Here is a 20,382-nt window from a genome sequence, read left to right as displayed (position 1 = left end):
GGAAGAGCACTGATAGCTGGAAGGGGCAAGCCCGGGGTCTCGCGGTGGGGTGGGCAACTGGAGGGGCTTTAAAAGCGGATGCAGACGGCGCGTAATTAGGCTGGTTTGGTTCAGCTGTTTAAAGACTTTTAAAGTCTCGCGTTCTGGGAAGCAGGCGAAGTTGAGCCAGTAGTATTTTTAACAGCAAGCAAAAACGTGAGACACGTGAAGGCTTGTGTGAAAAAGTTGGAGCAACAGCGCTTTGAAAGTTGGAGCTGACTGCGTTAATACATAGTGGAATAATTTTTATCTTTACTCCCCTTTTCGGCTCTTGGGTTCCATGGGAATATGAGCCAAGCGTAAATCCCCCCCACGAGCCCCAGGCGGGTGGCCCCCGGCGCTGGGTGGCACACTGGGGACAGTCCGTGTGGCTGGAGGTGACCGCAGGACCCGGGTCAGCTGAGCCTGGGATTGAACTGTGCTGTGAAGCCCCCGAGTGTCACAGCAGAGTCACCCCCCACCCCTCCGACTCCCACTGAAGCCAGACAGATCTTGCACAAGCAAAAATGTGAGGATCCTTGAATGCATGGAGATGTAGATTGCAAAATCTTTGTGGGACACGTGATTGCTTTTTGATTTAATGTACAACAACACACACGCCCCCCACGTCTGTCTATGAAAAACGAAGTGGGTTGCTTGAAAACACTGGAGACAGATTTATTTGATGAAGAGATGATTTTGTTGATTTGGAGGAGGAGGACATGGGGTAAGGGTCCAGGGGAATTAGGTTCAGCTGAAGGCACACTCAATATGCACTTGCCATTGCATTCAGCAGCAAACAATCGAGCAGGGGCTGTGGCTCAGTTTCCTGCTTGTGCACTGAGGGTTCCCCAGCTGCAAAGCTGCTGTGCCGAGAAACATCCACCCGAGGTGATGGGGCGGTTCAGAAGGGTGATGCAGAGTGGAAAACCCAAATCTGACTCGCCAGCAGGAGGGAGGAAGCGATGGCACCTCAGGCAGCCACACAACTGCCACAGGACATTGCACAACACTACAGGCTCATTTCACCTGGTACTTTACTGCCACTTCTACCCTGCAAAGCACCCGGGGGCTGTACAGCATTTACTCGATCCCAAAGTTTGTGCCTGTGCACACAGTCATGCCAAGCACTGGTCAGGATTATCTTTATTTTGGTGGTGCTTGAAGAGGGGGACCTGGACGGGATAGACATAAAATACCCTAATGTTGTAGATCAAGGTAAGCAGTGCATCCTGATCTAATTAGTTCTGTATCCTCTCAGGGACTGGTTTTGTTTTTATAGCGTCTCATAAGGGGGTTTTATTTAGCTAAGGATAACACAAATCTTGCAGAGCAGAAGGTGTCACCCTCCTCCTTGGACAACTACTGAACATGGAGGTGAGGGATCAAAGTTTGGTTTCCAGGCCACTTTCTTCTGCAAGCAAAAAATGGTTTAAAACCCCCACCCTTCCTGCACTTTAATGGGCACATTGCATGAAGAGAAACTCTGTGTTTACTAATATAAAATGGAAGAGATTAACAGGTATTTGAAATCGCTGACCATTTTTATCTGGTGTTTACTCCACCCTCATGTTGCCCAAAGAGCTTCTCTATATTTGTTTGTTTAACCAACAGTTTGAAATGCTCTTTGTTCCCAAAGTGTGTCCTGAGGAAATAGACTGTTAAACAAGATTGATACCAATTGATCCAGAGATAGATATTCACATTGATGAATCCTCTCCTTTTACACTTGATATGCTCAGTGTGACCAACAGATTTTCAGTTATTACACAGAAAGCTCCCAACCCACACCAATGAATTTATTAAACCACTCTGGTTTATGTATCCAGCTGAGAGACTGACAGTTCTGTACAGTAGATCCATACTGAAAACAGACAACTCCTGTGGAGCATATGTACTGAATTTAAAGGAATATATTATATGAAATCAATAGAAGTTTTGGTATTGATTTCACAGGACTGGGATTTCACTCAGAACAGCTCTAACACGCTGATAAAACAGAATACATGGGAAGCATTAGTTTAAGATAAAAATTTAAAAGTTGCTGTATTTAAGGCTGGGAAGACAGCGAAAGTAGGCAAAAGAGCACAAAGAAAGTGAAAAACACAGGGCGGAAGAGGAGGAATGTGAGCAAGGCAAAGCTGTCCTGATTCTGTTTTTCTGGGAAGGTGTTCCCAGCCAGTGGTGGTTATAAATAGGCTACCCTAGCTGATTACATCATATGCAGAAGGCATTTTGCTTGGCTTTAGCACGATCATATGGATTAGCATGATTACAGCTCCTGGATTTGAAAAATAGCAGGCTTCCTTTTCGGGCTTGACAGTTATTTATTTTTTTAAGAAAAGTCCAGAGGAACAATCCTCTACCACCAACAGAGCTGCGGCATCGTCCCTGATAGGCGAATTTCCAGGGGCAGCGGGCCCAGCTCGCAGTGATAACAGGAGCTGATTTAACGCCCTGCCTCAGCAGCACGTGGAACTCCTGCCACCAGAAACTGCTGCCAGCGGCTCTGCCCAGCCCAGGAAATTCCTGTCCTCGGGAATGTCACTGCAAAATGGTTACATCTATGGAAAAATCTGATGGGCATATTTGTTGAAGATGTATATATTGTATATATCTCCGTTTGCACACTTACTGACTCCCACCAAGGTAAAGGACGTTGTCTTAAATCCTGCATTATCTCCTCTGATCAGCTCAGTTTATTGCTGGGAAGAGCACACACGTTCAAAACTTGGGGGTTTTTTATGTATTCAGAATCCAAATATAACTAAAAATGCCTTTTCCTAGGTCGCACTATGTGTTACCTACATCTTTATAGCTCGGAGAGCCGAAAATGGAAAAGGTCCTTGAGGCACAGCAGTTCAGTTTGCTCTTGTATCCTCCCCTGTTCCTAACTGCAGCTCACTGCCAGATAAATCCCCCAGTGCAGACTCCCAGGGCTCTGTGAAAGTTCCCTGTTGGAACATGTTTAGGATGTTTCAAGTTTGCTGATATGAAGTCGACCATAGCTCTGTAGGCAATGTAAATCAGGGTGATTAACATTCATTGTTGGGCCAGTTAATCAAGATTGAGTGCAGAGACCTAGACATTCAAATTCAGAAGCAGTTTATAAGGATGTTAAATTGAATGATTGAATGTTGGTAAGGGCAGTGACTCCTCCAGACTAGACTCTGTCCCAATCCAAATCCAGGAGGCTTCTCTTTAAACACCTTTTATACCACTATAACTATGATAACGAAGGGATTTTTTTCTCCTGTATAGCAAAATAAAGGTTACGTTTTCTCTCAGTCCATCCATCCATCTTCCTTTTTTGAAGCTGCTGAGTACCTCAGTCAAACTTGAGCATAGGGGAGGAGTTTTGAAGACATGAGTTTGTGCTAATTGTGCGACAATCCTCACCCGGAGAGAGAAGAGAGATCCAAATTAATGTGGTCATTGGGGCAAGAATCAGGGTTCAAACCTTACCCACATGGCAGCCAACAAGCCAGAGGGCACCAAAGTGGGACTGAGCAGGGAAAACAGCAAGGAGTGGGAGAATGGTGGAGCACAATGCTTTAGCAACCTCAGCCCACGGCTCAGGGAACAACTCCCTCCTGGACCTGGCGGTGCTTTTGGTGCAGCTGCAGATAATGCAGCCACAACATTGCTGAAGTGCCTTCCATGTGGGAATTGTTCATGCAAACACAACTGAGCCATGCTCACCTGAGCCGTGGACCTGGTTTTTGTCTGTATTTTCACTGATATCATTACAGGGTACACCTGTTCATTACTAAGCTTTGGGCCAAAGTTAGGAACTTTCTTTCCAAGCTCAGGTCTCCCATGCAAGGGAAGGAATAACACAGGAATTGTAGCTTTTTGAAAGACCCACCAAGGAGTTCCCAGCCAGGAGGAATGAGAGGCATGTGGGTCAGGCAGGTAAACGAACAAATCTCTGGGTGTTTGTTAAAATGCCTGAGAGTTTCACCTGTGCAGGAGTAAACTTTATCAGCTCTAATTTCTCACAGCATGAAAAGTGTCCTTGTGCAGTATCTTGTATTAGATGTCAGATGCAATCTGAGAATGAGAGATCCAGCTTTCCCCAAGAATACCAGTATTTTTCAGAATGGATTGCCTGGGTGTTAAGTGAATAACATTCCCCCTCCTCTGCAATATTTGTTCAATTTCAAACACTTACTTGCTTCTGAATAAACCTGAGATCAGAGGTAGGTGTAACTTGGCTTTGTCTGCTGTCTTCTGTGAATTTCATGGCCCGGTGATACATCAGGGAGAGTAACAGGAATCCTGTGAGATCCTTTCCTCCTAGACAAGGTACACAAACCCCTTCTTTTAGCACTACTCTGTAATGGGGCCTTGGGGATGTCTCATTATTGTCCCTTTTTCAGGGGGGATGTCAGGCCTGCAGTGGTATGAGGGTGTACCAGGGCTGCCATAGCCCATAGTGAATCCCTACACAGTTTGGAATTGGATTATGAGGTATATTTTTTTTCAGGGAATACCAAACAATACCTGAATGTGACAGTGAAATATTGAATTAGATGGCAATAAAAATACAACTTAGTGGATAGCAAATGACACCCTCCCCCTGTATCCTTGTCTCAGACAATCCCGATGGAATTGCAGATAGTGTTCTCCATAATCCATGTGCTGTTACACTTTGTGTTATCCCAAAAAGCAGCTCGTGAAAAGCACATGGAATGCGCTGCCTGTCCTGGCACAGGACTGAGTTTGGTTCCAGGTCTGTGTTCCTGGTACTTGCAGAGAAAATCGTCTGCGTGGAGATAACTTGAAACAGCAGCTCGAGAGTGAATTATCAATTTCCTTGCTTATGTCAGTGGAGCACCAGGATCGAAACTGAATTATTTTCAGATGTCAAAATACCACTTAGCAGGGGGCTTTTACTTAGTAAAATTAGCTTTCATTTTCTGCTTTTATGACTATGATTAATAACATTTTTTTTAATGTGGTAGACCTAATTCCATTTCTTCTGCTACAGCAGTTTTCCCAATTACTTTTATCAGTTACATCCCAGTCCTAAATCTGGCTCCTTTCCATATGGGTGAATTTGGTTCATGCCACACTTTGTGAAGGACTGGCAACAAATTGTTAGTGGAGATTGAGAGCAGGTTTGGGAGGTGCCATCTGGTCTTTGATAACTCAGCTTTCAGTAAAGAAAGAATTGTCACCAGCTGAAAAATCCCCAAGTCCCCTGTCTTCAACTGTTACGGTTGCAAGTCAATAGGGAAAAAACCCAAACCAAAACATTAACACTTAAAACCATGAATAGAAATCAACACAAAATTATCCAAATAAAAGCTGATAGAAAAAAGGACACAAATGTATGAGTTGGTTTTTTAATGAAGTGTTAGCTTGGCATGATGACTCCAATATCTAAAATGATCAAAATTAGTGCTCTACTCTTTATGCTGGGGGGGGAATACAGGGGATGAAATAGGATGATCACTCTTCAACATGTGCACAATTTACTCTGAGTGTTGTCCTCTTCTCACAATTGATACATCTTGTGCCAAGAGCAGTGTGGAAGAAGCTTCCTTCTCCTGGTTCCAACTTTCCTACAGGTCATTTCTTGTCCAAGACTCAAGGCTGATGATATGTTCTGTCTGCCATGAGTAATATTGTCTCAAGATCTTGACCCAGAGTGGTGTTTTCTAAAGTCACACGCATGCAGCACAACTCTGTGAACATCTGGAAAGTTCCCCAACATCTGCTTTACAATCTGCCTGCTTTTATACCTCCCAGAGCCTCAGCACTGTCTGATGATTGCCTTTGGTGGTGGAAATGATGCCCCAGTGCATCACCAGTGTGTGTCAGCTCCTCTGAGTGCCTTAGGAAGCTCTTGGGGTGACAGGTGAGGGTGGCTTTGTGCAACCCCTGGGTGCCAGCCTGGCTGCCCCAGCTGTGCCAAGGCCACATGGTGAGCAGGGAAGGTGCCAGGCAGCTGCAAGGCTCCAAAGAGTTTCAAGGTGATGCCCTTGGGGACGTGGCACACAGTGGACAGGGGAAGCTGGGATGAAGAATTCAGGAGGAAGAAAACAACCAGTTAAAGCTAAACCTTGTCTTTGGTTCAGAACAAAAGTAGTTTTTAAGGCCTTTCATAATTAGAAGCTTGGCAGGGATTTGGCTGCAAGGAGACCTGGTGCAGGGTTTGGATTCAACGAGGATAAGCCCATTTCCAGTGCAAACCTCCCACTTTTCAGCTAGTTGTGTCTTGTAACTTGGTTATCCCTGGATCAACAGCTTAAATTTTAACGTAGTTGTGTTAGCTAAGGTACGGTCTGCTCCACAGACTTTAACTAGATTAAGAGACAGATCAGCTATAATTGGAGTCCCTGATTGAATTAGATTGGGATTACAAATATAATTGGATACTACCCTATTTGAGACACTTCAAAGGAAATATATCTTTGGAGCATGAAAGCTGAAAAATCAGCAGACCTTTGGAAATCCTCGAGCCTGTTTCCTGTGTGAGCATGGCCAGGCCCATGGAGCTCCAGAAGGATATTTTTAGGAGACAATTCACTTGTAAAAACTCTAAATCAGATCCCTGACGCACATTCAAGTCGAAGGCAAGGTAACCTTGCCACTTTTTAATCTTGCCTGTGGTAGTGGTACAGCCAGATTAGGCTAAAACTGTGCCTGAAAGAAGCTTTAAAACCTAGTAACAAGTCCTAAGTATGGACTAATAGGCCTCAGGTTTTATTGTGGGATATAAGCGAGGAGCCACAGTTTAAGCAAAGAATTCCTTTTGCTGACATGGCTTTTGCAGACATTTCCATTTGAAAGGGGCAGTTGGGTGAACAATGGTCCCGGCGCTGGTTCAGTGCTTGACACCTTGCAGCATGTAAAGGACAAAAGCCTGAAAACTTTTTTTTCATATGATATCTTTTCCTGTTTGTGGCCTTTAGTCTTAGCACTCCTGTGAGCCTCCAGCCACCAGAGCTCTGGTTAAGTAGGTCACACCATAAACAGGCTTATCACAATAACAGCAGGCTCGTAGCCCGAGAGGAAAAAACCTCGTGAATACAGTTTGGGGAAGAAAAACAAAAACTAACTGCCTCGGAACTGACCAGCCACGTGGACAGAAGAAATTACAACTGCACCCTCCGAGTATCCAGTCCTAGCTCGGTGTGAGCCCCCGTGAAGATCCCAGCACTGCTGAGAGGCTGCTCCAGCCTGGTCCAGGCACCCAAAGACTTCAGCGCCCTTCAGCTCACGTCTTACCCTCCTTCAGCCTCCTCATCCAGGCTCCCCAAAGCCCCCAAACATCGGATTTTATACGGAAATAGGTTATTAGGTGAGAGGTATTTTCAGGGCAAACGCCCAGCCTGGGGTGCTTTTTGTTCTTTTCTGGATGTTGCCTTTCTTCTCCTTTGGACTGCACCACAAACTTGCCCCTCACAGAAAGAACTCTGCTGTGCTTGTGCACAGCTCAGCCCTGAAGTCTCAAAGTGCCTTCCACACATGAAATATGGTTTAGAAAATAAAAACTGGCCTCAGAAAACCACAATCCCCTGACCTCCTCCTCATGACACTCAATCCTGGCTCTCTGCCAAAACTCAAGAGCAGCAAAGCACCTTCACAGGACACTGGAATAACAGTTAATAAATTGTAACCCACACATTTGTGTTTCCCCACACTCTTCTGCTGATTAGTTGTTAACAACATCCCTGCTTAAAGATGTGCCAGGACAAACTGGGTCCTGGTTTACTTTTTTGACATCCCACAGTTAGGTATTTTTAGGCAAAAAGACAAATGCATTAAAGTAGTTCTGTGTCCCGAAGTGAGACCTATAACCATGGAAAAAAAGGAGATATGGGGCTCTTGGCTCCTTTGCGTAACAGACCATGGGTATCCAGGAGAGGTTTTATTTATATGGCATTTGTATACACAAGATTTATGGTTGCAATTAAGTTTCAGTGTAAATTAGCCTGGCCTGGGTGTCTGTTTAATTGCAGGTGCAAATCAAGCTGGTAACACATCTCCTTTCTGCCGCCTCAGATTTGGAAGCAGCTCACATCTGAGCTCCCAAACTCTGAGTGGGGATCTTGCAAGTGACAAAAAAGCCTCACAAAAAGATCTGAGCTCTTAAAAACCCTCACCTGAAATGGTCCCTTATACATTTTAATTAAAGAGGTTATTCCACAAGAAGCCCTTCTTGTTAGGTTTGGGTGCACAAACTCACTCAATTTTGCACATCAAGAGAATAAATCGTCTCCAAATATTGATATATGTTGAAACTGTTGATCCAGCAGAGCAGGTATCTTCCCTTTAGCTGAGATTTTCCAATTTCTAAGGCCGGTGTTATGTGACATCTTTAGCATGAGCAATCTTTATCTCGGTGCTGGTTAATTGAGAGGGCTCAGATTACCCTGAGGAGCCAGCCACTTCGGGTGGGGGTTGCTGTAATTTAGGACATCAGGAATTTTGGCTCCAAGAACAATTCTTTTCAAACTTTTCTTTTCATCTCCAAGAGTAACTTGAAAATTTTCAGGGAGGAAAGGGAGAATAGCTGGGGTGGGAAGCACCAGAGAGATTGGCAGTCACCTTGCTTGTACTAAAGGGTGACCAAAGAGAGGGAAAAAATCGCAATTTCCTTTATTTACTAAGCTTGCTCCGTTGCCGGTTGTGTACGACTTGGCAACAATGTATTGATTTTTCAGGAGTTTCTTTTTACAATTACAAAAGAAAACGAAATTACCGATTGGGAAGGAGAACTTCTTTGTTCTGTTTTGTAAAAGAAACAGGAGTTTTTGTGTGTTCGGAAGAAATAGAAATGCATTAAAAGATGAAAAAGGGAAGGAAGAAGATGATGCCACAGAAATCAATACAGAGAATTAGGTGAAATAGAGCATGTTGTATGTTCTTCAGAAAATCCTTTTCCATACACTAAATACATTTGCAGACTTGTTTCCTACAAAGCTTTTCAAGTTGTTATTGGAGTCTGAAGCCACAAGTTTTGAAATGGCTGAGATTTTTTTTTTTTTTTTTTTAATTTTGAGGGGGGAAAAGCAAAAGATTAGGAAGCACTTGGGCTTCCAGAGACCAGCTGAGGTAATCCTAAGAAATGCACAATTATTTATCATCTCTAGAGCCGTGTCACAGGCAGCATAAAGTCATTGCCTGGGGCTGAAAGAGCTGAGCGAGGTGCAGGGTGTTACCTGCAGGGGATGTCATGAAAGAGCTGGGGTGGAACATCCTCATCACCCCCTACAAAACACCCGCTGCTGGTTCTGGCTCTAAAGGGAGTCTTGTCCAAACCCAGAGTGAGAAATGGTGAACTCGAGGCTGAAGAGCCTGAATTTTGGGTGCTGATGCCTCTGGCAGAAATGGAATCACTGCTGCCAATGACCGGGGGGCAGCCCCTTGCCCTCAGTCTGCCCCTGCTTTTTATTCTGGGCCCTCAGTGTGCTCAGGGCTGTCAAACCAGAACATGGCAAAGCCCAAGGGGCTCAGCCAGGAGCCCTGATGTGAAGTTACAGGTTGGGATGAGCCAAAATTCCTGCTTCCAGCCAGCGATGGGGAGAGGAAGGATGGCCACAGCAAGGCTTTAGACAGGGGTTTGTGTCCACACAGCCAAAGCCTCCCAGTTTAGCTCAGAGACATTGGAGTATCAGCACTAAACAGCATCATGGCCAAACCAGCCTGTGCTCCCACCTCTCTTTTTTTCTGTTTGTGCTGCACTGGCTGAAAAATAACCCAGTAAAAAAAAAAAATTAAATTGCAGGCTCAGCTGGGTCATTTCCTCAGTCCACAGCCACAAAAAGTGTGTGTGGGTCCCTCCAGGGAGGAGAGGGGCCTGCACATGGGGCTGGAGCCCACCAGCCCCATACCTGCCCACCCAGGGCTCAGCCCAGCTCCCTCCAAGCCAGGATCAGCTCTTGTTCGTGCAGGAGCATTTCTGCTTTTGAAAAGACTGTGCAGGTCTTTTTGCCACCAATGTAACTTCACCTCTAGGAAAGGGGAAATTAGTCTGCAATTATGTAATTATCAGCCACCCTGAAGCTCAATTAATGCATTTTGTAACTCTTCCGGAGAAGGGGGGGAAGTCTGTTGGATGTGTGGTGTAAATCTGAACCACGGGGATTTCTCCCTCCAGCTTTGTCTGGCTCTAACAGCAGAAGCAGGGTGGTGCATGAAGCAAACTGAATTTAGAGCAGGCAGGGGTTGCCTCTGCAGCTCAAAGCTGCCCATGGCCTGGCTGGGCTTATTCGAGACCCCGCCTGCATGGATGGAGCTGCTTCAGCACGAGGAATTCTGCTGCAGGAGCCCTGGGCAGCCGCACACAAACAAACAGCCCTGCAAGGAGCCCTCAGGGTACCCCGGGGTGCATTTCCTGGGCTAGGCTGGATTTACCTCCCTCATGGATTGCACAGCAGAGCATAACTCTCTTAAAATCCTCTGCTCCCTGCTTTGCAGTGAAGCACTGGGGGTGTTCCCCAGGGTTAAGCAGCTTTTCCAATATTGAGGTGTCTACAGAGTAAAGCAGGAGCAGTGACACCAAAATAAGGCTTGGCGTAGATAGAGAATTTAGTAAGACCTTGGAATTTCATGTAACAAGGCAAGGCTTGATCCTGTCATGGCACAAACTCTGCATTTCGTGTCCCAAGGGGGTGTTCCAGCCTCCCCTGCAGTGGATTTGCTCCCTGAAGGTGCTGCTTTACCAGCTCCCAGCCTGGCCAGGGAATGTCACTGCAATACAAGGGGGAAGGGGCAAAGAAATCCATAAATTCACCTTTTCAGTCTTACTGAATCCTGAGGAGTGGGATGGCCAGCTCTTCCATTGTTCCACAGCTGGAGAGCAGCACCTGCTGCCAGCTCCATCCTCCAAAGCTGGGCTCGTTCCCCAGCAGAGCCGAGCCCTGGAGGGTGGGGATGTGCTGGTCAGCAGTGGGTGATGGGGAACACCTGAGGCTCTGGCCCCGTGACACTGCTGACCCCTCAGCTCCCTTCTGCTTTTAACATTTATTCAAGAAAAACTGATTTTATTTCATAGAGCCACAGAATCTCCTGGGTTGGAAGGGACCCACAAGGATCATCAAGTCCAGCTCCTGGCCCTGCACAGACATGCCAACAAACCCTCCTGAGAGTGTTGTCCAGGTGATCCTTGAACTCTGGCAGTCAAACCTCACATGTAAACCAAACCTCACATGTAATTTTGTTATCTGTGAAATGTGATGGAAGTTCCATCCACGTGTGCTCAAAAAACAAGGAAAAAAAAGTTTTAATTCACTATGTGAGGGGATGTTTTTGCAAACTTCCATAACTTTGGGGATCTACTGTTACAGAGCCAGCTGATGATAGTTCTGGAAATGAATGAGGACTATTCAGAGCCCTCACTGTTCATATCAAGCAGTTTCTTGATACAAACTGTTTGGTTTCGGGTTTCCAGCTCCCACGATATTTGAGGTTTCATTTAGAACCGAAGTTCCTAGAGAAACAAATGCATGTAAGAGAATCCTTTCTTCTGTAGATCTCTGAAGTAATGTTAAAATATGGGATAATAAAGAAAAGCTTGAAAACGTGGGGTCTTGGTGGGGTTCATCCTAAGGTCAAAAACCCTCAGAAAGTAAACAGAACATTTCCAGTATATATATCCTATATATATATATATCTCCAGCATAGAGATATTTCCAGTCTTTATATATAAACTCAGTGTGTATATATATACATTTATTTATATATATTAAAGTCTCAGATGACTTTAAGGTAATTTTGGAGCTTTTGGGGTAATTGAAGCTAATGCCAGGCAGTGTGAGTGTGTATGTGTGTGTTTTGTTGGGATTTTTTCCTCTGAATACCTATGGGGAAAAACGGTGTGTTTATCTCACTCTTATATGGAATTTATTCATCCAAACCCAGTGCATATTCAGTTTTCCAGATACTGTCAATGACAGGTGAATAAAACAGGCAGGAATTCAGATTTCAGCCTGCTGGGAACTTGAGCCCCAGTCTCTTTCTGGTTTTAGTCTGGTGATCGCAGCAGGTAAATGCATTGTGGAGCTGCAACTTGGGAAAGGTATCAAGAGTAAGGAAAAGAAACGTTGAGGGAGATGGATGGCAGGAAGTGAAGGAATGGGTGAATAAAGTGAAACGTTCTGGTGCTGGGGAAGGACGGGCTGTCCCCGTGATCGATGGGCTCCCAGTGACAGATTCCTCGAGGTAGAAAGATGCCTCAGCAAGACTGAGTTTAACTAAGTGGGCAGACCCACAGTAGGCCTGCAGCCATAAAACAGATTTGCCAAATTGCCTTTGATTCATTATATCTATGAATTTAAAAAGCATGTTAAATATTTTTTCTTTTCTTCTTTTTTTTCCCCCTCAGGAAAGAATGAACATAAATAATGCAGGAGAAGGCTGAGTGCAGCAGTTCAGTGGTGCCCACCTGAATCCTGATGAATCTGAAATTGGGGCACGTGGGATCAGGTGTGTGTGGAGTCAGAGTGTGGGTACAAACCAGCACCCAGGGAGGGAAACTTATCTGAGCTGCTGGTTATTGCTGGGCTTTAGAGCTCATCACCTCTATCTTCTAGAGGCAGAATCTCTCCGAGGGACATTTGCACCTTTCCTGCAGGGTCTGAGCACCACAGCTTGATCTTAGGACAACAGAAATGACCATGTGGGACAGAAATAACTAACCAGGAGGAGGGGAAGGTGCCTGTCCCATTCAGTAATGAGCTTTGATAATGGACACCATTTGATGCTCAGGGAAGGTGGTGTCAAAGACCAGCGAGATAATCAGCCACCACATCAGGTTCTGTCTTGAGCTGAAAATCAGAGTATAGATTAGACTCTGAAGCCCGAGGTTAAACAAGCCTTGCAGAAATGCCATTAGCAACACCAGTTATACAAAGGTAGTTCTGTCATCCAGTCTGTGCATGAAACTTTTAAAATCCTTGTCTGGGTGGCCACGAGTCCCACAGTTCTACAAATCCCTTCCCTGAGAAAGCATTTCCTATGAATTTGCTGTCTAATAGAATAAAGTATCTCTTAAGTGTCATGTCCCCTTTTTATGTGTTTCTCTGCAAATTTTAAATGATTTTACTTCCTGCTGGAGTCAGGCTCTTGTTTAATCTTTAAAAGCTTCTTGCCTGATTTTCAGAAGTGCTGAGCACCCACAAAGGGAGCCAGTGGGCTCTGTAAAAGCCCAAGATCTCTTTGAGATCAAGGCAGGTGTTGATGCTCAGGCAGATCAATGCTGCCATTGATTGGAGCCCATTGGATGGAACAGATTTCCCAATTAGCTGACAGAGGAGGATCACAGCTCAGGAATACACTTTGTAAAGGGATGTACTACCTGCTCTGAAGAACATTTAAAGAATTAAACCCCAAGCCCAAATCCAAATCCCAGCTGCTCTTCTCCAGCTGACAACTCACTCACCTTTGCAGCTCCAAGGGGTGTTTAATCTTCTGATTAATAATGACTGCTTGCAAACATGTTAGCAAAACCAGCACAAGACTGGCCACGTGTTCCAGTTCTTGGGTCTTGCTGTGGTGATGTGGGTGGGCTGAAGGCTGAATTCTTAAATAAAAGATGCACAGGGAAGAGTGTTGAACCAGCCTGTGGTGCTGAGGCTGTTCTGTATCTGAACTTGCTCAATGCAAGTAAAATATTTTGCTTATAAAGAATTTTCATAAACATGTCTTGGGCTGTGTGTGAGAGGTGGGCCCTAGGATGTGCATTAGGAGTAAGCTAAACAAGCTGGTATAAACACAGGCCTGGCTCTGCAGGAGGAGGATAAATGGCCTGGCTCTGCTCGTCCCACGGAGCCCTGGGACCCGCAGGATCAACCCAACCCCAGCCAGCTCCATCTGTGAGAGACACCTCAAAACAGGAGATCCTGGCTTCTCCACAACCCCATGGTTAAAATGTCTTCAAACTGCAACCACATCCAACTCACCTTCAGCTAAAACACAAAAGGGCAGATCTACCTCAAGGGGTGTCTGTGCTGAAAATATCTGAAAGTTTCTCAGGCATGGAAAGGACAAATCACAGAGAACGAGGAGATTTTATTGGGTTTGCTGGCAAACACTTCTCCAAAGTGTCCTGCTGGATTTTGAAAGGGATTTAGGCACTGAGGGTACAGTTAGGCATGTAAGGGGGCTTTCAAAAGAGTCTGAGCAGCTCAGGTGCCCAGTTCCCACTGGAATTCAGACACACCTCAGAATTAGTTTCCCTTTACTTTCATCGTGCAGCCTTGATTCCCATTAAACCCCAACTTAGACAAACCTCAGCTAGAAAAATCAGATGTTCAGCATTTCAACTCTGGTAGTTGCCTAAATATAGACGTAAGTGCCTAATTTAGGACTTCCACTAAACCTGTGTTTAAAACTACCACCACATCTAACCCATACAAAGGCACAAATCCGCCCTGAATAATCAAACCAATAATTGAATTCAAATGCTTTCATCCAGATAAAGGGCAGCAATTGAATTAAAATCTGCAAGGATTTTTGGAGCCAGGGTGGACAGTGTAAGTTATAATCTAGTTTCTGGTATAAAGTACTAATTATATGTCCATGGTATTCATCAGACTAAAATGCTTCCTGTGTGAGGTAAAGAAAAGCATGGTAAAGATTAATTTAATTACACATTTTATAGATGAAACTATGTTTCTAATATTTTGTAGCTAACAATAACTTTAAAGGGCAGCTGTAAATATATAGTATTTTGGGACCTCAGGAGATTAAAATAAATAACATATGGAGCAAAATAACGTGTGAGGCCTGGATTACAGTTGTGCCAACATCACTTTTAGAAGCACAATACCTTCCTGAGAAGTGTGACCAGCAAAACACCCAGCTCAATATAAACTCTGAAATATTGCCCAGAAAAGGACTTTTTACTAGGGAAAGTTGGAAGGCATTTAAGCTAAATTGACAAAAAGTCAGGCTGGGGAGGTTCAGCAGGACTGAGGCAGCTCAGAGCCTGGCTGTGCTGTATTAGCAGAGCTGCCAGGATATCTGCATTTCCCAGCTGTCAGCACTATCCATTGAAAGGCCACAACATAAATTAGAATTCCCACCTCACTTATCTAACTTTCATGTTCCTGCTTGCACCTCTGTGGTGACATTTTGGAACGAGGTGGATCTCTGTGCCTCGGCAGTGTCTGGGTGCTGGAGCATCCTCTCCCCATGGCAGGGTCTGCTCTGCACCCCTGGAGCTGCTCAGGAAGGTGAACTTCAGTGAAGTTATGGCTCAGATAAACATCACTCTGCTCCTCCTCATCTTCAGCTGGGAATTTATGTCCCTGCCCCGTCACAAGCAGCTCCTGGTGACACATGACAAACCCATTAGAGAAGGGCCCTGCTGACCAAACACCTCAAAGTTTGCTTTCTTGACGGAGTAATTAATTGTGATGATTATTTTTTTGAAACGGAGTTCTCTGCCTGGGGATAGGTGTTAAATTATTCCTGTGAGAAAGGAGGCTGAGGGCAGCAGCAGCTGTGGAAACCATTGCTGCTCCAAAAGCCCCACCATGGAATGAGCAGAGGCAATTTCCCTGTGACAGCAAACAAGGAATATCTATGTGAAGATGTCTACGTGTGCTCACTCTTGTTCAAATGCTTTTTCCCCTTCTTTTTTTTTCCCATTCCCCTGTTTATTTTGTGGCCTCTGTCTGATTAAGGCCCCTTTTTGTGTTCTGCCCAGCCTCGTAGGCCGCATCAGTAACAACTTGGTGCTATTTAGTTTTATTTGCTCTTAAAATGAACAAGGCATTCTTAGGATGTGTTATGTGATACTCCTGTTTTGTTACTTCCCCTGGATAATAAACAGTCTGGAAATTAATGATTTATAGAGGGTTAGTGTTTGGGTGACAGAAACTAGGACAAGTGGCTTGACTCAGATCCCCTGTGCCTGTAACTCCAAATATTTCAGATGATTCTGAATAAATTTGCATTTATCCAGAATCCTGTCCAGTGCACCTCTTCTAACACACAGAAGTCAAACGAGCATTCAGCACTGATGTCGTGGCCTCTGATGAGGGAACCTGGTGCAAGCCATGGCTGTATTTTCTTTGCAATGAAATACACACACAGCTGAGTTATATTAGGGGGACGATTCTGCGTGGTAGACTCCAACTGGGCCTTGTTTGATGTACAAATAAGCTTCAGCCCTCCAGGAATTAGGAAGACAGAGTATCAACCCTGTGCACAACCCTGCTGGGAAGGGATTCTCCCATGGGAACAAACATCAGCTGCAGGTTGGGGCCATAACCAACCTTAGATGCAGATTCCTGTTACCCTGGGGTTGGACACAACTGTGGTTTCCAAGAATCCAGGGTTCCCTCCACGTTGCCTCTTTCATGCACCAAAGTCCTTCCACCTTGTTCTGAAATCTGTCACCCAGTCCAGGGAACTGATCCAGCTTAAAAACACAAACAAAATCAAGGGAAGGAGGCTGGGAAAGGTGTGGTGGGCAAGAATGCTCTGAGCCCCTGCTGCCATGAAGCCATGGCCACAGTCCACAGATTTTGGGCCTTTTGAGCAGTTACCAGGATGGGGATTATGTTGCCTGGCACATAAGGCTTGATACTGCAATTAAACATAATTGGTTATTAACTAAGATAGCATTTGCACTGAAATGAACTTATTAATAGCTGCTCACATCCTCAGCTGCCTCGGAGTTGATTTAGCACTGGCTGGACTGCACAAACTGGCCCTCACCTAGAAAGCCTATTTAATAGGAAGATACTCAAACACACCATTATTAAATAAAACTGAGCAACACTTGGTGATGCAACAACATTTTGAGATCACTGTTAAAAATCAAACATTGCTGTGAACAGCTCTTGCTCCAGCTGAAATTTGGACCAACTCTGTAGACTGAGAAAAAAGCTGTTTTTAAAGCTGTGCACCTGCACAAATGTCATTAAAAACCCAAGGAGAAACAGTAGAAAACAGCTCTCATGTGAACTCACTCCACTTTGATGCTCCAAGTGTAGGTCCTGGGCAGAGCACGTGGGGTGTATAACACCCTCAAACAATGGGCTTTTGTTCAGCAGCTCAGGAGAGGCTCCAATATAATTTACCATACAATGGGGCAGTGTGAGGGATGTGCAAATCCGCAAACACCCCCCCAGTGGTTTGTGGGTTTGAAACAGCACAGTGAGATCACATAACCTGAACTGCAGATGGAGGGGCAGAATGGACATTATCAGCCACCCCCAGATCAATTACTGAGACTCTGGGTCAGTGTCTTTAAAATACTTCCAGTCGTGGATCAGTGGCTGCGGGATGACACGAGGGGGTTGTAAGGCTTGGCATCTTCCGGGGATTTCTGAGAACTCTGCCTGGACAGGAGTCCTCTGGCTCATGGCTGTTCTCTGCAGAGGAGCTGCCTCAGGAAGGGACACCTCACCCCCCAAACTTGGGGCTTTTGGCAGCTGAGTGCATCAGCAGCCTGTGAATGAGGGACTGAAAGCTGCTGTGGACACTGTAAATTTTTGCTGTATTTTTCTAATAGATCTGTGCCAGCTTTCCAAGATAAGGGCCTGTCTACAGGCTGCTAATTTATTACCAGTAAAGCTTGGTTTAATAAACTTGTGGTAAATATTTTCTGCTTTTAAGACCCTTTCAGGCTTCAAAGGCCCCCATTTGCTTTCGGGTCCCCAGGGATGCTGGTGCCAATGAGACATGTTTCATTAATTATGTCGCACAAATAAGCCAAATATTGCACAAATGTGTGTAGCAACGTGGTGAGGAATGCACACCCAGCTGGGTGCTCTTTTGAAGGACACTTGGTGCCCAGAGCACACGCCTGGGACCTGTCCACACCCCAAAATTTTAGTGTTCCTATTTAGGGCAGCACAAAATTGCCAATAATTTTTGCTCTGGAATTCACAAACACCAGGCTGTCTTTCCCAGATAGAATTGGGATAGAAGGGAACAAGCAAACTTCAGAGATATCCCAGATCCCTCACATCTTAGGCTGGGAATTATGCAAATACCATGAGATACCAGAGGATAACAAAGCCAGCCTGAACTCGTGTTCCCATAAGTCTTCTTTGCCTGGCCAAGGTTCAAAGTGGGGCATCTCGCTGAGAGGAGCCTGGGGTGGGATGTTTGTGGGTCAGGTTCAGAGCCAGGGTCCTTTGGTGCTGGAAAATGAAAACAGCAGAGCTGTGGGCAGGCACAGGGCAGTAACCCCAAAAGCACAGGGAAAGGGAATAACCAGGGAGATTTCACAGCCATCACTGAAAGGTCACTGAAGCCACACCTTTCAGAAGGACTGCTGGAAGAGCTACAGGCAAAGATGATTTTCCCACAGGAGCACAGAGGGATAAAAAACCTCATTTTGATCCTCACCTCACCTTTCTGCTCCTAACCCACACACAGAGCAGCAAAAAGCTCTGTGAAAGGCAGGTGAAAGCCCTGTTCTACAGGCAGTGCAGGAACTCAAAGGCTGCAGACAAACTCTTGACCAGCCACTCTCTAAACCTGCCACTCTCACAATCTGGGTTTTCCTGGTAGCTGAGGAGGAAAATTAGCAAAAGCTCAGTGCTAATTGGAAGTGTGAAGATGCTGTTTGGCTGGCTGGACAGGGGAGCAGGCACAGAGCTCACAGGAGCGCTCAGAGATGCTCAGAGCAGCCCCTGACAGCGTGTGCCACACGTCAGGGCACGTGCTGCTGCCTTACACTGCCTGCTGCAGCCTGGCAGGGAGCTGTGCTTGCCTTGTATATGAATTTTAAATGAATTGTTAACACGTTTTATGAATCTGGTAAAGGGGTGCTGATGTGGGAGAGAGCACATGTCTGTTCTGCAAGACGGAGTAAATAAATCATGACTTCCACAAGATAAAACTTTATTGAGCAGCAATAAACGACAGAAATGCTTCTCACAGCGTTTAAAGCCACGTAAAAGAAAGCACCGAGGGCTGATTGGAGGTTGGAACAGTTTGTGCTGGGCTGATGGGGGAGAGGGTGCCCTCCCAGAGGGGCAGGGACTGTCACACGCTGGCTCTCACACCCCGGGCTGTCTGTAACGCCTTCCAGCACCTACATTTGTTGCTCACAGTCTCTACAACATTTTGGTGCCTTTTCCCAGACAGAATCCTTCCCTCACTCTCTTTCCCCACCATAAATTCCTGTGCTCTCTTGTCCCAAGGACAGCTTTGGGGCAGAGGACACATCTGTGCCACCCTCCTGCCCAGGTTCACACTCTGAAGTCGCTCTCTGGAATAATAATAATAATAATAATAATAATAATAGCAACAACAACATCAAGTCAAGGCCAAAGGGAGCAGTACATCAAAATCAGGCTGAAAAGTAGGCAAAACAAATTCCCATATTTTTCTCCTAAAATTCTTCACAAGAATACCCTGACTCTTGTCAGAGCCTTCTGGCCCTTCATAGTGGGGTGGGCAGGAGGTGGCCCAGGTTCTCTGCAGGAGAGGGGGGACTCTGGAGCATCCTGGGCATCCACACATGCAGGGATGGTGCCACCAGTTCTGCCCATCGTGCTGGTGACTGACATCCTGCTGCACAGCAGGTACTGCACGTCCTGAGCAGAAAATTGCCTGAATTTGTACCAAAAAGCTCTGGCAGCTGGAGCAATGTGGGCCAGTGTCCTGACACACAAAATCACACCTCCCTTTCCAGAGATGTTTACTCCACCTGTGTAGAAGTTGGGCTCTAAACAGAGTATTTTGCTGCTATTTTTACCCCCAAATTTAGTGTCAAATCCTCCCAGGCAGCAACAGATTCTCCCTTTTGTTAGAAAGTAACCAAATAATTTATCTGGACGTTCAAAACTGTAAAGCTACAGTTCTGCATTATTGACATTGATGTTATGGATTTACTTTACAGTTCTATTAATGAAAATCTCTAGGTCTAAATGACCAGCCAGTTCCTGGATTGCTGGCAAGATTGCTGAATTCTGTTTACATCTCAGGTTCTCTTTCCAGCATCCCTCTGGTCACAAGGCATCGATCTGTGCTGCTGGAAGCCTGTTTGCCTGGGGAGCCCTGCCCTGTCATGCTGGATTTAGTATCTGATTTTGTCTAGGATTGTTACTGCTTTTTAAAATAAACCAGCTCTTTCAAAAGGCACTTTATCGTTCTCTGCTTGGGTTCGTGTCTCTGTCACTTGGAGAGGAAAGAAGAGGTTCTGGGAGGGGGGATTCCAGGGAACATTGCATTTACCTGAGCGTCTTTCTCTTCTTCACTGGGTTGGGAGTCTGAGTTTGAGTTTTCAAGAACCTCTGGGGCTTTTTCAAAAGTTCATCAGCTTTCTCACCCAAGACTGCTGCTGTCCAGGAACACAAACCTGCAGGATCAGACAGACACTGTCCACTCAGTGGGAGGAGAATGGCAGCCCAGCATTTGTCAGATTGGGATTCTCCACAT

The sequence above is a fragment of the Coloeus monedula genome (assembly GCF_965178545.1).
Source record: "Coloeus monedula genome assembly, chromosome: 17".
NCBI classification, from domain to species: Eukaryota; Metazoa; Chordata; class Aves; order Passeriformes; family Corvidae; genus Coloeus; species Coloeus monedula.
The sequence above is the reverse complement of the archived record's forward strand: the minus strand, read 5'-3'. Positions refer to the sequence as shown.